Source organism: Crocodylus porosus, unplaced genomic scaffold (assembly GCF_001723895.1).
Source record: "Crocodylus porosus isolate Cpor-Errol unplaced genomic scaffold, CroPor_comp1, whole genome shotgun sequence".
Classification (NCBI taxonomy): domain Eukaryota; kingdom Metazoa; phylum Chordata; order Crocodylia; family Crocodylidae; genus Crocodylus; species Crocodylus porosus.
In genome coordinates, this window is record NW_017728925.1 from 11,809,062 (window position 1) to 11,823,153 (window position 14,092).

Genomic DNA, 14,092 nt, shown 5'->3' on the forward strand with positions numbered 1-14,092 from the left:
CCCCTGAGCACGGGGAGGGGGGGTTATAATGCACAGTCCCAGGCAGTTGGGTGTGTGTGGCCCGATCCTGTCCTTGCTGGAGCCAGTGGCCGAATTTGGCTGGCGGGTGGAGCCCCCGGCAAGGAGATGGGGGGTTGCCGGGTAGGGAAGGGGGCCGGTTCAGAGAAGAGGACCCTCCGTGTAAGGTTCTGGCTTTTGCTGCAGAATTTGGCTCTCTGGATTTTAGCCGGCCCAGCACTTGAGACCTGGGGAGATTCAGCCCACGATCAAGAGAGGAGCTGTTTGCCCGGGCCTGGATTTCCCACCTCTCCGCGTGTTGTCCCGGAGCTTTGCCTCAGCCCATTTGAGAGCCGCGCGCCCCCCCGTGACTCTTCGGGAGGGTGCTGCTCCGCGGTCCCGGCTGGCTTCAGGCTCAGAGCTGATGACTTGGTTGCCCAAAGCGCTTTGAAGGCCTCTGCCCGGGAGAGAGCACTTCGAGCCACTCCGGCGCCGAGCGGGGAGCTGCAGAAAGGCAGCGTGTTGGCTGGAAGCTGAAAGGGGCTGATTAGGAGGCTGTCCAAAGGGCTTCGCAGGAGGGCAGAGCAGAAAAGAGCACTGTAGCCTCTCTCTAGCCAAGGAGGGAGCCAGAAGAGCAACAGCTGACCCCGGCTTGAAAGGGGCTCATTATCTGGCTGCCTAGAAGTCTCTGCAGGACAATGGCACAAAATAGCCGAGGCAGGCGCACCGGACCCCAGGGGGAGGAGGCCGTGCTGGCACCCCGCTGGAGGAGCTCTCACTTCAACGGCGCTTTCCATTTCCAGCCGTGATCATTATAGGTTGCCACCCCCTGCTCTGCCTCTCCGCCACGCTGCTCCATCTATAGCTAATGACAGCCAACGGGCCATCATTTAACACCCCCCCAAAAAAAAAAACACAGGGAAGATTTTAATTTAAAACTCTGCTGCATGGAAACCGGCGCCGCCGAGCCATCTGGAGCAGCATATGCAGGTAAAAGGCGGGCAGCGGGGCCTCCCCTCAGTGCCAGGGGCAAGGGGGCTTCGGCTGCTGGGGCAATAAGCTGCACGGGCCACGGCGCACCCAGATTGCAGGCGAAAGCCCCGGAGCGTCCAGCTTCCCCGGCGAGGTTGCCAGCTTCCTTGGTTGCATCGTTATGTTTGCAGTAAAAGTAATTACGAGTCCCTGTACAAATTAAAATAACAACCAAGTTTATTGCGAGAGATTAATTCGGCGGCGTAATTGAAACTGCAGGAGCCGGGCGAGACAGGATCCTCTCGGAGCTGGAGAGCCCCGCATCTAGCAATATCCCACCTGCCCTGGCCCACCGAACTGGGGTCCAGGCCAATACACTCAATCAATGAAAGGCAAATTAGAGGCCTTATGTTGTCAGAGCATGCTCCCATTGGCTGATCACATCCGGAGGGCAGGCCACGGTTACCTAGCAACTTTGGAGAGCTTCTAGCTTCCCCCAATTAACCCCTCCCTGGCTGCCTCCCCCAGGCCGCTAGGCCAGACCCTGCTTTGGGGGAGAAACGTCCCTTCTCTGCTGGCGTGAAGATGGGTGTCAAGCGCCCGGGGCCTGCAGCGAAGCTCCTGAGCACGTGTCCCCGGCGGCTGCCGGTGCCCAAGCCCGCCTCGCGGCAGGGCCTCAGCAAGAGGCAAGCGAAGGCGCCTGTCTGGCAGGGCAGCAGGTCCCGGGCTCCCCAAAGCCGTGCTGTTGAACGCCAGGGGCCGCGGGATGGGGAGGCTGCAAGGCTGGGGGGTGGGCTGCCGGGCTCCCGCCTTTGCCCTGGTCTAGAGACACCGGGCAGGTGGCAGGGTTGGCGCGGAGGTGTAAGGTGGATTGCCCCCCCAGCAGCCTGGCCGGGACGCAGGGCACCGGGGAAGCCTGGGCATCCTGGAAACAACACGCTCCGAGCCTGGGAAGCCCCAGCCGACGGGTTTCCTGCTGCACCGTCTACCTGATGGTGCAGGTCAGTTCCTGCTCCACCTTGGAGAGGAGAGTCCAGCTCGCGGCGATGCCCACAGATGCCCACAAGATGCACTCGAGCGGACGAACTGGAAGAGGCGCGTGCAAGGGCAAATTCCGCGTCGAGGAGCGCTGCCCGTTTGTGGCATTTGCAGCCGAACTCCTCTCAACGCAGGAAGTGAAGACCACGTATCGGAGAGCTAGTTCTGATGTCCAGCACCGCTGCAGCTTCCCACAGGGCCTGGGCCAGGCTTGCAGGTGAGGCCTCGCCGCTGGAGCTCGGCGCGGCACAGAGCAGCAAAGCTGGAAGCCCCCGGAGGCATCGTTGACTCCTTGAGTGGGTCACTTCTGTTTCCCTGGCTTGGCAAAGGTCTGCTCTTGGGCATCTCAGAGAGGATGCAGCAGGGTGATTGGAGGCAGGCCTCTCTTCCTAGCAGTCACCTCTCCAGATGTGTCGCATGGGAAGCCTTGTTGACTTGCGCAGGAAGAACCGAGAAATGTTGCCCGATGTTGCTATCTGATTTGTAGAGATACCCAATCAGGTACCTGAAGGGTGTTCATGCCGACACAGCCTGTCTGGGTAATCAAGGCTGGTTGATTACTCCAGGCTTTGCGTTTTCTCTGGGGATGAACAAAAACCTATTCCTCAGGTTTATGTTTCAGTGACAGATGTTTAGTTTCTAAATGCTTCCATAATTTTGAGTCTGTCGAACTCCAGGCACGCGTGGTTTAGAAAGTCAGGGCCACACTGCGGCTCCAACCCGTGTAAAACCATGCGTTGTAGATTTGTCATCCACGACGGCTCCCTTTAGGACCATCACTTCCTTTGTGGTGGCCCATCCATGCTGCCCTAGAGCACGTTCCAGCCATGGCAAAAACAGGATCAGATTTGCTTCGGTCCCCAAAGACTTTCTGATTCAGTCCATTTGGGCCTGGAAGCTCAGGCTGGGAGAGCTGTCTGGAAAAAACCCACCCTCCTTCTCTGAGCTGAGCGTTCGTCCTTTCTTCTCGGCTCTTTATCTGGCCGTTGACTTTCTCTCTGAGTTCTCCGAGCTCCAGTGCAACAATGAAGATCTTCCTATGACATGGCTTTCCCAGGGAGTAGTGAAAATTAGAGCTCAAGGAGACTTAACGAGACTGTCCTGCCCCCTTGCCTAGCACGGGGTTGGTTCTTCTCTACGTGGCGGTCCAGAGTGCTTTGTCAAGGTATTATAATAACGTCTCAAATTATAGCACTTCCATCGCTCCCCTTGGGAGACTATTCCGCAGTCTAGCAGATCAGGCTGTCAGGGATTTTTCATGATAATCAGCCTAATTTTTGCTTTTGACTGATTTCACGTCATTCCTCCTCGCTTTGTCCCATGGTACCCTCCTCAATCGCTCCCCTCCCACCTTGTACACACCCCGTTTCTCCGGCACCGGCGACCTTGGGGTGAGGTCCTGGCACCACTCAAGTCAAAGGGAGTTTTTCCAACAACTAAACAACAACAACAACTAAATCAATGTGCTTGCTGCTCGGCCCAGTACCGTAGAGGCAACAGGACCCAAACCAGCTCCTCTGGACCTCCTCCCCTTGGCTGTAGGGGAAAGTGGACCCAGCCTACATCCCCCACCCCAAAGGTCTGATCTTGAAAAGACAAGAGCGGTAAAACGGAGGCATTCAAGGGCAGTGGCGTGGCCATCGCTGGCTGCCTGGCACTTCAGTGTGGCAGGGGCTCAGCACCGCTGCGTATAAGGCCCTTTAAGCTGGGGGAACCTGTGATCCAGTGGTTCGAGCAAGCGCCCAGGCACCATCTGCCATAAATCCAGCTGTGTCAAGGCTTTGTCCTCTCACCTGTATCCCTTGCTCGCCCTGTTTCTTTCTCCTTCCCTTCCCTATATTAATAATAAATAAAATTACCACCTCCCTCCTTTGCCAGATGGATTAGCAGTGCTCAACTCGCTTCGCTCCTAACCTCCTCTACAAATAAAAATGTCCTTGAACGCGTAAAATTGTGGCAAGAGAAAGTGTGACGTCCCGGCTCCAGCCAGCTTGTTTGTACAGTGCTTTGAAGGCGCAGAGCCGCCCTGTATTGTTAGTGCTGTTGTTAATATGGGCTGTGCCAGCGTCCTCCTTTTCATTTAGAGTTGGGGGAACTAAAAGCGGTTTTTGGGAAGTGGGGGGGGGGAAAAAAGATTTTTGTACCGTTTGATGTGAGAACGATCAGAGATGCTTTCTTGTTTGATATTTGCAGGCTGAAAATGCGCCTAAAGATCAGATATCACTTAAAAACCCTGAACACACGCTTTTCGAACGGTTATGCAGTTTTGTTGTGCTTTACATAACAATCTTCCATAAAACGACTGAATTGAAATTTCAAAGGGGGGGGTGCATATCTCCGGGCTTTTTGCTTCTTTATTTTCTTATTGCTGAATAAACTACCCAACTACAATTAAAGCAACATTTTATGTGCCAGCCAGCATAAATAATATTGGTTTTCTGACAGCACGCATTGTGCCAGCCAATGAAAATAAACGAGGCAAGATAACTAGCTACCAGCCAGACCCGGCGGCTGGAGGGGTGTTTCAGAGCCGCGATCATTAGAGTGCAAGACGGAGGGATTCGAGTTCTGCTTTCAGTCGAAATCATCATGCAGGCTTTGCGGTGGAAGCACCACCAGCTCCTTCCATAATGATGTTCGGTCTTTATAATGTTTTTTGCACGTTGGAGAAGAGCTCCCATCAGGGCCTATTTGAAAACAGAGGCTCTATGAGCAATAGCGCTGAGCCTTGCCACGGCACTTTTCAATCAAGGATCTCAAAGCCTTTTGCAAACACTATTTAACTCCGACGGCATCTCTGGAAAGCTGGTGTGCACTCGCATTAGGCGGGGGCTGCAGCTGGGCAAAGTGGATTTGCCGAGAGGTTGAAAGGGGCTTGAATTTCAGAGCAGTGGTGTGGCTGTCGTTGGCTGCCTGGCACATCCGTGCAGCAGGGGCTCAGCACCGCTGCGTATAAGGCCCTTTAAGTGCTGGGGGGAACCTGTGGTCTAATGGTTAGAGCAAGTACCCAGGCACCACCTGCTGTTAATCCAGCTGTGTCAAGGCTTTGTCCTGTCCTTTTGCTGGGGGCCAAAGCTGTGGAGTGTCTCAGATCTTTGGCTCCGTTTTTAGGGAGTGCTTAACGTCCATATTCCCGCTGCAGACCTGACTGGGGATATTAGGAAGGGTTTTAATCTCTCTTTCCCTCCCCTTCTGGCCTTGCTTTCTAGAAGCCAGACGAGGGAGATAAGTCAAAGCTATGGCTAGGCCTTAAAGTCTTATGACTCCCCTTCTCCCATCACGCCAGACTTTTTTTTTGGTTTTAGGAGAGGAAAGATAGCAAAGAAACCCAGGCCCCCTTTCCCCCCACCCAGCCTTCGCCTCAACCCACGCAGCCCTAATTTGCCTTTCTCTGCCTCCTGGAAGTGCAAGAGCATCCTGGCTGGGGATGACAGAAGGAGGAGACTTGTCTCCCAGCTGTCAGGCCAGCTTTTAATGTGAAGCTTTAATCGAAGATGCAGGTTTCAGTGGAGGATTTTGTTCTGAAATCGGCTCCTGGCTTGGAATGCAAAGCAGAGGGTTGGAGACTCCAGGCCTCATCCCTGTGCCGCCCTGGACCCCCCTGTCCCTCCAGGCTGCCGTGATCTGGGGCTTGGGCTGTGCTGCCACATCTCAGAGCCTGGGTCTCGGGTAACTTTTCTGCTCACATGACTATGGAGGGTGAAACCTCCGCTGCGTTCCACCCCAGAGCTGGTTGCATTTTAGGAACAGATGACCTAGGACAGGGCAGGTGTTGTGTGGGTTGGCTCTGAGTGGCAGCTCCCTTGCGCTCCCCACACCCCTGGGCTCTGTGCAGCCTCTCTGCTGCTTGCCCTTGACAGGCCACAGGCAAGAGAGAGACATCAGTGAGGCTTGTACCCCCTTTTTCCTGTTGGGCTCGATGGAATCACCCACCCGCCTGTTTGCCCCATCTAGGTCGTGGCTCACGTGTGCCTGCCTTCCAGCTGTGCGGGATCTAAGTGCAGGGGAAAAGGTGGCAAGAGGCCTCTGGCCTGACCTGGCTGGCATCGGTCCCTCCTTGGGGAGCAGAGGTAATTTAGTCTCTGTGCTCGATTTCTCCAGCCAGGGCCACCTCCATCCTGCATCTTGACTGCTGACTGAACCAAAAGCCCTGTGGTAATTGGATCAGGGCACTATTTTCCATGAGCATATTAAATCAGGCCCTCAGCCCGAGTCCGGAGTGACATACAATAGGATATAAAGACACGGTAGATCACATTATGAGGGCTATTTCTCTTGCTTTAAACTCAGAGAGAGCACAGCAGCTCTTTAGTTGTGACAAAGTCAATTGGGTCCAGTTTTTACCGGCAGGGGAAAGGAAAAAAAAAGCAGCGTGGGGGGGGCTGGTGTTCACGGGACGCAGTTGGTTACCTGTGCGGTCTGAGGCACTGAGAACGGGCAACTCATCACAGCCAACAAGGACCTCAGAGGCCCCTGGAAAGGGACCCCCTGGAGCCTGGTCGGGGGGGGGACTTTGGTCTTCAGGACGTGATCCGCCAGGGAGGGCTGGTTTGGGCAGTCGTGAAATCAGCTGTTATTCAAAAGGGGGAGGAAGGAGCTACAGTGCAGGCATCTCAGCAGGCCAGGGGTAGTGTCCTGCCAGCTCGGACCCCGAGGTGATGGGCGCAGCGCAGGGCCCGCAGAGAGGAGGGTCTGCATCTGCACTGCTTAACCACGGCTCAGCCGCCTTCGCCTCTCGCTCTCAGTAGTCTCTCCTGCTTGACTCCATCGCCTCGGACCATCGCTTCAGCCGCGCCAGGGCCCGAACAGGTGTGCCGGGAGTTATTTAATAGGGGGGAGCAGAGGCTAATTGAAGAAAGGCTGAGATGGCAATTTAACAAATGACCCATAATGAGATATGGAGCCTTTCACCTCCAGGTTATTGGTTTAGCTGCTTCTCAGGTTGGTGGTGACCATCTGCTACCACCTGATGGCTCCTCCGTGGCCTGTCTGGGAAATGAATCGGTCTCAGCCCAGCGCCGCCTGCTTCTGTTGCCAAGTAAGCTGTGCTCAGGGCCCCTTTTTGCCGTGGTCTCAGTGCAGGGTTTTGAGTTGGAGCTCGGCCCTCCAGCTGAGGCCTGCTGCAAGGTGCTCTTGCTGCTGGACTACCCATGCTGGCTCTTTTCCAAGAGCCCGACGGGACTGGTCCCCTGCCGTGAGTGATGGAGGGGTCTGAGAAGAGCTAATCGACTAAAACCAGCATTGGATCTGAGCCCAGGCCCTCCCAGTGCATGGTCCATCAACATCATGCTGCATCAGCCCTCCTGGGATAGGCATGAAATACAAGAAACGTGTGCGATGAGTCCAGGCGGCTCAGTCCAGCAGCCCCTTCTCATTAATGCTACGCATAAAGTCTGTTCACGCTGCGCGGGCTCTGGCCTATGGGTTAGGGGTGGCCACTGGGCACAGACGCTGGACGAGGCTGAGGGCACCGGAGCAGTTTGAGGGTGGGGTGGGAAGAAGGGAAAGGATTAAAGGCTCCTCCAAGCAAGCTAGCACCTAGGAGGAGGGGAACCCAGAGGCACTCCTTGCAGTGGGAAGTATCCAGCCCCCCCAGCAGCGCAGCGGGCAGCCATGGGTGGAGCAGCTCTGTTGACAGCATTGGCAGATCCCTGCCCAGCCTGCCTGGCTCTGAGAAGAGACAGATGAGCCTTGTTAGCAAACGAGGTAGCCTCAGGTTATGCTAACAAGCCTATTAAGGAAGCTTATCAAGAAAGCCTGGTGGGGCTGGGAGCTTGGGTCAGGGAGACAGCTGGGAGGGAGCCCATTGGGGAAGCTGGCTTCTGCCCTGGGAAGGTCTCAGTGGGCGTTTGGCTCTTCGGGGTCCCCTTGCAGGCTGCTCCTGCTATGTGGCCAGTGATTAGGGGCTCCGGAGGCTTTTCAACCTGAATCATTAAGCTACTGATAAGCCCAAACCGAGGGAAAGGGCCTTTCTGGCACTCGCCAACTCTGGAAGAAATGCATCGGTTCCACCGGGCTGGCCTTGGCTACGGCTGCTCTCCGAGCACCGTGTTTCCTATCTCCCTGCACCACCTGGGCACACTCTTTGAAGCAGAAAGTGAGCCTGCACCATGGGTGCAGGCGCTGCTGCAGGGAAGGCTCCTCGCAGGGGACCTCACCCCACGGACACTGACATTTCCCACTGGCCTTGCGCCATCTCCCGTCTCTCAGTCCCTCTTGGTGGCATTTCCTCCCTTCTGCTTCTAGCTGGGGCTGGGGCTGGGTGGCTTTTCAGTTCTGCAGGTTTCACGACAGACTGGAGGCACGCTTTCTCCCCAGAACATGTTGTTTGGGGGAGCAAGGTGCACCCAGCGGCCGAGGCAGCTGTGTAACAGGTAGGTTGTTCCCTCCAGCCCCGCTGCGAGCGTCTCTGCCCCGTCCAGCTAACACGTTTCTCAGCTCGTTCTCCCTGGCTCAGCTCCCTGCCCCTCCTTGGCAGGGTCTAGTCTGTCATCGCTGGAGTTTTATTTACACCAGCATTAATTAAATACCTTTTCCGTGCAGCGCTGCACGTGATCCCCTCTGCCTAAAGAGGGAATTAGCCATAACACGCCATTAGCGCGGTAGAATATGATCGCTGTTATCTTGGGGAATTCTAATAGAGACTTCGCTATTCCCAGGCCTCGCATAGAGCTATTCCTTGACATTTGTAAAGTTCAGGTTTACAAAATAAACCCACATGAAAAGGGAGAAACTCCAGACATTATTTACACTTCATTTCCCATTTTCTGCTCTGCTGAGCCTTTGTCCTAAATCTGAAAGCGCTGGTAGATCATACGAAAGCCTGAAATGCCTTGGTTTTAATTGCTTTGTACGCACGTGTCGCCCTGATGGGAGGTGCCAGACTCCTAGCCTGGGAGATCGTACAGTGTGGTCAGTAGGGACCACTCCAGCACCAACACAATATGTGGTTGGGCTGTGCCCCCTCTACAGATGACAAGGGGCTGGCATAGCTCTAGCGAGCCTGGCCTGGCTCCTGAGCCGCAGCTGTTAATGCAGGAGGTTTCTGGTTCAGTCCCTGGTCTATCAGCCAACTGGGCTACCTACCACCTAGGTGCCCCCGTGCTGTGATGGGGAGATCAGTGATGCTAGAGAGAGAGGAAATTAGCTTCCAGGGCCTGTTTGATCCCAGTCCCACCTCTGACTAACCAGTTCCCTTCCCACTGTGACTGCTCCGGCGCCCCAGCATCTCAGAGGCCGTTCAGGCGAGAGAGGCGATGGTCACGGGGGACCTAAATTACCCGGACACCCGCTGGGAGGAGCAGACGGCCCAAACAAACCATGCAGGTCAGTTCTTACACCGCGTGCAGGACCTCCACCTGACCCAGGAGGTGCCCAGCCCCTCCGGGGGTAACGCCTTGCTCGACCTGGTCTTAGCAACAAGGGATGATCTCATGGGGGCCCTGCGAGTGCGCAGGAGCCTGGGAGATAGTGACCATCGTTTGGTCGAATTTACAATCCAACAAAGGGTGGGAAAAATACCCAGCAAGGCTGAAGTGTTAGATTTCAGAAGGGCCAATTTTAGTGAACTTAGAAGGCTAGTTAGTGAGGTGGCTGAACTCAAAAGCATCGAGCAAACGGGGGTCCAGGAGGGTTGGCGGTTTCTCAAGGCGGTGATCCTCGGGGCACAAAAGGTGACTATTTCATTACACTGGAAAGGGGGCAAGGGGACTAAAAAGCCCCCTTGGTTGAACAGGGAACTCCAGAAAAGACTGAGGGCAAAGAAAGAGCTCTATAGGCGATGGAAGAGCGGGGCAGCCACTAAGGAGGCATACACCTCCCTGGCACGCTATTGCAGGGAGTCAGGCAGGCAGGCCAAGGCAGGGCTGGCTACAACTGTCAAGGACACTAAAAAGTCCTTCTACAGATACAGAGCGAGGAAAAGGAAGGTGCAGCGTAACACAGGGCCCCTGCAGGACAAATCAGGACAGTCGGTGGCCGACACGGGGGAAAAAGGCAGCGCTCTTCAATGAGTTCTTCGCTTCAGTATCCCTAAGTTCTGGCCAAGACAAATCCCCCAGTTTGAACATAGATAGATGCTCTAGACCGCCAATGGTTAGTGCTGACTTAGTGAAGGAGCACTTGGAGGGGCTGGATGGGTACAAGTCAGCCGGCCCGGATGACCCCCATCCACGGGTGCCGAAGGAATTGGCCAGTGTCATAGCTGAGCCACTGACGAGTTCTTGACTCCAAGGTGAACATGAGCCGGCAGTGTAATGAGGCTGTCAACAAAGCCAATCGCACCTTATCGTGCATTAGCAGATGCATGGCCAACAGATCAAGGGAGGTGATGCTCTCCCCCTATGCAGCACTGCTCAGGCCGCAGCTGGAGGGCTGTGTCCAGTTTTGGGTGCTGCACTTCAAGAGGGATGCGGAGGATCTGCAGAGGGTTCACCTGCATGGTTAGTGACCTCCGTGCAAGACCCTACGAGGGGAGGTTGAGGGATCTGGATCTCTTCAGCCTTCACAAGAGACGGCTCAGGGGAGACCTTGTAGCAGCCTGTAAGTTTATCAAGGGAGGACAGCAGAGAGCTGGAGATGCACTATTTACCAGGGGACCCCTAGGCGTAACTAGGAATAATGGGTAAAAACGAGCGGAGAGTAGATTCAGGTTAGATATTAGGAAGAAATTTTTCACAGGAAGGGTGGCCAGAATTGGAGTGGGCTGCCTACAGAGGTGGTGCTATCACCTAACTCGGCGGTCTTCAAGAGGAGGCTCGACAGTCACCCAGCTGGGGTCGTCTGAACTCGGTCCTTTTTCTGCCTGGGCCAGGGGGTCGGACACAGCGATCCTTCAGGTCCCTTCCGACCCTACAATCTAGGAATCTAGGAATAAAAGCAGATTCTAGTTCAGCTGGGAGGAAAGTATAGGGAAGAGCTGGAAGGAGAGACCTCTGTCGCCTCCTTTGTCAGGGGTCAGTTTTGTGCTGTCACCGAAGGCCTGGTCCAAGGGGCACTGGGATGCTCCTTTCAGGCTGGGAAAGAGGCCGAGTCCCTTCCGGGTCTTCCTCCGTCAACAAGAGGCTGCAGCTGCTGCGCGCTGTGCTGATTTCAGCCTCCGCCGCGGCTGATTTCACCCCTAAAGAGCTGTCTGGGAGACTGAGATGGGGGGAAGCAGAGCAGAGGCTCATACCCCATGTCAGGGGAGCAGGTAGAGAGCTTAAGAGCCGTGCTCTGGAGACCAGGTTTTAGGAGATTCGGGCAGTCTGAGGAGCATCTTGGGGGTGTCTCTGCTCCTGGCGAGGCGTGTCCTGCTGCTGCGCCCTCCCAGACCCCCAGCTTTCAGCCTGTTGCTGAGAGAGGAGGAAGGTGACGCAAGATGCAAGAGACAACCCAAGGCCATGTGCCAGAGAGCTGGTTCCTGCCCCCAACCATCATTGTGGGTCATTGTCCTGGAGGGTCAATGCTGAGCCCCTGGGGCTGATGCTGAAGAAGGTTGAAGCACCTCAAGGTTTTGCTGGAACTGCGGGGGAGTTTCCTTGGGATTTAGGGGCTTCTCCTGCAAGCCCAGGTGAGGTGCAACCCTGTTGTACCCAGGGGTGAGGCACAGGGAGTGACTGCCCACCGTGCCCTGGCTCCAGACAGACCAGGCTGACCACATCAGTGCTCCCAGGACAAGCAGGGGATAGCTTCCTCTGGCTGCTCCTGCACCTGGGAACAAATTGTGCACCCATGAGGTGACTGGATCAAAATCCAGGTGGCACCGACCCTCGCTCCCATGCTCCATCAATGGTGCCTCTGGGTTTCCTGCTCTCTCCCAGGCCCCGACCACAAGCGTTCCCTTCCTGGAGCGCCTCTGTCACTTTGCACTGTAAAGGTCAGAGCCCTCTCTGCTTCCCCTGTAATTGCTTTTATCCTCAGGGGTAAGACAGCCTGGGAAGCAATGCTTCTTTTCAGCAAAACCTTCCTGCCTCGTCCGCCGTGCAGCCCGGCGCAGGGTGAAGCGAAGCTCCCAGGTGGGCCAGACAACAGCAGACTGACGGGGACCCAGGCGGTGACCTGGGATAGCATAACTAGGGTGAGTGGCAGGAGATGCAGAGCTAGGAGCACTTCATTGGAGTGAAATGCCAAGCTGCTTCCCTCCTGCCCTGCCCCAATGCCCTTGGGCAGGGAGCTGTAAGGAGAGGAGGTCTTTGAGAGAGGGTGCCATCCTCAGCTGACTGGGTGCAGGCTGCGCTAAGGGAAGGCCAGAGAAGAGAACGCCGGGCCTTGCCCTCTCGTGGGCTAAGTGACTTGCCCGGGGACATCTGTGGCAGGGATTCCCTGCCCCTAGCTGAAGGAGGAGGAAGCAGGAAAGGAGCCACTTGCCCTCTTGGCCAATGTGAGGGACACGGCTCCCTCAGGGCAAGCAAGGGATGCTTGTGGGGGCTGCTGGGGTGAGGATAGGGCTGCCAGCTCACTTAAAGCTGCTTTCTTTAACTTCCGTGCATGCAAGGAGTGACTCTGAAGGATGGGCACCCAGCGAGACGCAACAATGCCCAGGGGAGCAGCAGGGAAAGCCCCAGAGATCTGCAGAGTGATGGCACCCAGGAGCAGGTGGGTCTCCCAGTGTCTCATCTTCTCTCTCCTCCTGTTTCCCAACCATAGCGCCTCCAACCCAACCCACCCCGCTGCCAGCATGGCTTCGAAGCCCCGACTCAGTTTCCCTTATGATAGATGGTGCAGTTTTCCCCGGTACGTCTCTGGGCTGCCCTGAGCACCTGCCTACTGCTGTCACTTCCACCGATGGGTCACAACTCTCCTTCCTTCGAGGTAACTCAGACCTGGGAGGAAGAGGAGTCATGGAGCCCCCCCCCTCCCCCCCCAACGTACACACATGCACACGTACACATGCATGCACACACGCACGGCAGAAGCACTCGCTCCTCCCTGGTGTTGCTCTTCCCAGACTGCAGTGTTGCCTCTCGGAGAGCATTACGGGGACGTTTTTCCTGTTTATTGAAATGCACGTGGAGCCCTGTCATTAGAGCTTGTCGCTGATCCCGCTCTCAGGATGTGCTTAGCATCCCGTTGCCGGCTGGGAGGCAGGGAGAGAAGAGAAATATAAATGTGAAACTTCTACCCTCACCCTGGCGTGTGCAGCAGGGAGGATCTGAGGGGTCTCGGGCCGGGGATGCTAGATGCTGCTGAACAAGGAACGAGATGGGGCTGGGGGGTGGGATCCCTCTAGCTACCGCCTGGAATTAAATGCAGGATAAAAGCTGAAGTTACCAGAGTGCTGGTATACAGCGGCTACCTGGCAAGCAGCGGGAGGGAGGGAGGCTGTTAGCAGAGTCCTGTTAGCGCCTGGCAGTCTCTCTGGATCTCGGCTCGGGCAGAAAAGCCCATTTTAATAAGCAGCTTGTGGAGGAAGCAGCTAGCTCCGTGAATAAGAAGGGGAGCGTGTGCACTGAAGTAGCGGTGGGGTGCTGGGAGCCAAGCAGCCACATGGCAGGGCCTCCCCCCACTTCACAGCTGCCCCCGAGGGTGGCAGTGGGATTGAGGAGGGCGGAGGCAGCAGCCCAAGGTACTTGATGAAGGGACTTGCAAGGGGTGGCTTCCCCTAGCCCTGCAAGTGGCTATGCAGACCCTAGGTAAGGCCGTTTCCGAGCTCCCCCCACCCGGGCATCACTAGGGCAGGACAGGGCTGGGGGCAGGCAGCGGAGAGTGCTGCTTCCCACTGAGGTTGCCCAGTCCCGAGCAGCAGGTACATCTCCTTCCCAGGCCAGTCAACCTCTGAGGGAGCCCCCTCCTCACTGTGCACCTCCCGCAGGAGACCCTGCATCCAGCCACGTCTCCACACCGGCCTGGTCTGGATCCGGGTCAAGCTTTCACCTGTCTGGCAACTGATGCCCTCACCTGCCAAGGCTGTTGGCACCTTCTGTCAGCTCTGGGCCAGGAGCTGCCCAGTCGCAGGATGAGCGACAGGGATGGCAGTGGCAGGCCTGGGAAGGGATCCCAGTTCCTCTCTCTTCTGTTCAGCTCATTCCCCACCTTGGCCCTCAGGTGGGAAGGAGACACAGGGTTGTCCCAGCCCTGATTCAAGCCCCCCGGGACATCACAACCT